The following is a 2,500-nucleotide window of genomic DNA, read 5'->3' on the forward strand; positions in this document are numbered from 1 at the left end:
GTGGTGTGGCTGTAGATGAGCTTTGCTGTTTCTGTTAGAACTTTTCTACTTCTAGCTACTTGTACATAAATAAATAAGTTTGAAAATGGAATGTATCAACAGAACGGTGTTAGCAGTATAAAAATACCTACAGCATCTTGTATTTCCAGGTTGACTCCCATCCAAGTACTAACCAAACCCAAAACTGCTTAGCTTCCAAGATCAGATGAGATTGGGCGTAACCAGTGTAGTGTGGCTGTAGACGAGCTTCGTGGTTTCTGTTAGAACTTTTCTACTTCTAACTACTGGTACATAAATGAATAAGTTTGAAAATGGAATGCATCAACAGAACGGTGTTGGCAGTATAAAAATACCTACAGCACCTTGTATTTCCAGGTGGACTCCCATCCAAGTACTAACCAGGACCAACACTGCTTAGCTTCCAAGATCAGATAAGATTGGGCGTAACCAGTGTGGTGTGGCTGCATATGAGCTTTGTAGTTTCTGTTAGAACTTTTCTACTTCTAACTACTGGTACATAAATGAATACGTTTGAAAATGGAATGCATCAACAGAACGGTGTTGGCAGTATAAAAATACCTACAGCACCTTGTATTTCCAGGTAGTCTCCCATCCAAGTACTAAACAGCACCAACACTGCTTAGCTTCCAAGATCAGATGAGATTGGGCATATCCAGTGTGGTGTGGCTATAGATGAGATTTGTGGTTTCTGTTAGAACTTTTCTACTCTTAACTACTGGTACATAAATGAATAAGTTTGAAAATGGAATGCATCAACAGAACGGTGTTGGCAGTATGAAAATACCTACAGCACCTTAAATTTACAGGTGGTCTCCCATCCAAGTACTAACCAGGCCCAACACTGCTTAGCTTCCAAGATCGGATGAGATTAGAAATATCCAGTGTGGTGTGGCTGTAAATGAGCTTTGTGGTTTCTGATAGAACTTTTCTACTTCTAACTACTGGTACATAAATGAATATGTTTGAAAATGGATTGCATCAACAGAACCATGCTGGCAGTATAAAAATACCTACAGCACATTTTATTCCCAGGTGGTCTCCCATCCAAGCACTAACCAAGTCCAATACTGCTTAGCTTACAAGATCAGGTGAGATTGGGTGTATCCAGTGTGGTGCGGCTGAAGATAAACTATGTGGTTTCTGTTACTGCTTTTCTACTTCTAACTACTGGTATAAAAGAATAAGTTTGAAAATGTAATTCATCAACAGAACGGTGTTGGCAGTATAAAAATGCCTACAGCACCTTGTATTCCCAGGTGGTCTCCCATCCAAGTACTAACCAGGCCCAACACTGCTTCGCTTCCAAGATCAGACGAGATTGGGCGTATCCAGTGTGGTGTGGCTGTAGATTAGTTTTGTCGTTTCTATTACAGCTTTTCTACTTCTAACTACTGGTACATAAATGAATAAGTTTGAAAATGGAATGCATCAACAGAACGGCGTTGGCAGTATAAAAATACCTACACCACCTTGCATTCCCAGGTGGTATACCATCCAAATACTTAACCAGAACCAACACTGCTTAGCTTCCAAGATCAGATGAGACTGGACGTAACCAGTGTGGTGTGGCTATAGATGAGATTTGTGGTTTCTGTTAGAACTTTCTACTCTTAACTACTGGTACATAAATGAATAAGTTTGAAAATGGAATGCATCAACAGAACGGTGTTGGCAGTATGAAAATACCTACAGCACCTTAAATTTACAGGTGGTCTCCCATCCAAGTACTAACCAGGCCCAACACTGCTTAGCTTCCAAGATCGGATGAGATTAGAAATATCCAGTGTGGTGTGGCTGTAAATGAGCTTTGAGGTTTCTGATAGAACTTTTCTACTTCTAACTACTGGTACATAAATGAATATGTTTGAAAATGGATTGCATCAACAGAACCATGCTGGCAGTATAAAAATACCTACAGCACATTTTATTCCCAGGTGGTCTCCCATCCAAGCACTAACCAAGTCCAATACTGCTTAGCTTACAAGATCAGGTGAGATTGGGTGTATCCAGTGTGGTGCGGCTGAAGATAAACTATGTGGTTTCTGTTACAGCTTTTCTACTTCTAACTACTGGTATAAAAGAATAAGTTTGAAAATGTAATTCATCAACAGAACGGTGTTGGCTGTATAAAAATACCTACAGCACCTTGTATTCCCAGGTGGTCTCCCATCCAAGTACTAACCAGGCCCAACACTGCTTCGCTTCCAAGATCAGACGAGATTGGGCGTATCCAGTGTGGTGTGGCTGTAGATTAGTTTTGTCGTTTCTATTAGAGCTTTTCTACTTCTAACTACTGGTACATAAATGAATAAGTTTGAAAATGGAATGCATCAACAGAACGGCGTTGGCAGTATAAAAATACCTACACCACCTTGCATTCCCAGGTGGTATACCATCCAAATACTTAACCAGAACCAACACTGCTTAGCTTCCAAGATCAGATGAGATTGGACGTAACCAGTGTGGTGTGGCTGTAGAT

The 2,500-nt window shown here is 40.4% G+C and overlaps 2 non-coding genes and 10 pseudogenes across 2 annotated transcripts; all 12 read right to left on the reverse strand.

The window, feature by feature from the left end:
• LOC134897051 (5S ribosomal RNA) overlaps positions 1-17 on the reverse strand; it is a 119-nt pseudogene extending 102 nt beyond the window's left edge.
• A 107-nt stretch (positions 18-124) lies between these two features.
• Positions 125-243, reverse strand: LOC134897893 (5S ribosomal RNA; annotated as a pseudogene).
• Positions 244-350: 107 nt separating this feature from the next.
• On the reverse strand, positions 351-469 carry LOC134896283 (5S ribosomal RNA; annotated as a pseudogene).
• Positions 470-576: 107 nt separating this feature from the next.
• Positions 577-695, reverse strand: LOC134896265 (5S ribosomal RNA; annotated as a pseudogene).
• A 107-nt stretch (positions 696-802) lies between these two features.
• Positions 803-921, reverse strand: LOC134895090 (5S ribosomal RNA; annotated as a pseudogene).
• Positions 922-1,028: 107 nt separating this feature from the next.
• LOC134898457 (5S ribosomal RNA) lies at positions 1,029-1,147 on the reverse strand (annotated as a pseudogene).
• A 105-nt stretch (positions 1,148-1,252) lies between these two features.
• Positions 1,253-1,371, reverse strand: LOC135069842 (5S ribosomal RNA). The gene has a single exon (XR_010256023.1). It is a non-coding gene; the product is annotated as a 5S ribosomal RNA (ribosomal RNA).
• A 107-nt stretch (positions 1,372-1,478) lies between these two features.
• Positions 1,479-1,598, reverse strand: LOC134898375 (5S ribosomal RNA; annotated as a pseudogene).
• Positions 1,599-1,704: 106 nt separating this feature from the next.
• Positions 1,705-1,823, reverse strand: LOC134895091 (5S ribosomal RNA; annotated as a pseudogene).
• A 107-nt stretch (positions 1,824-1,930) lies between these two features.
• LOC134898458 (5S ribosomal RNA) lies at positions 1,931-2,049 on the reverse strand (annotated as a pseudogene).
• Positions 2,050-2,154: 105 nt separating this feature from the next.
• Positions 2,155-2,273, reverse strand: LOC135064984 (5S ribosomal RNA). Its single transcript, XR_010251279.1, has one exon. It is a non-coding gene; the product is annotated as a 5S ribosomal RNA (ribosomal RNA).
• Positions 2,274-2,380: 107 nt separating this feature from the next.
• Positions 2,381-2,500, reverse strand: LOC134897676 (5S ribosomal RNA; annotated as a pseudogene).

The sequence above is a fragment of the Pseudophryne corroboree genome, chromosome 3, assembly GCF_028390025.1.
Source record: "Pseudophryne corroboree isolate aPseCor3 chromosome 3, aPseCor3.hap2, whole genome shotgun sequence".
In the NCBI taxonomy this organism is placed as follows: domain Eukaryota; kingdom Metazoa; phylum Chordata; class Amphibia; order Anura; family Myobatrachidae; genus Pseudophryne; species Pseudophryne corroboree.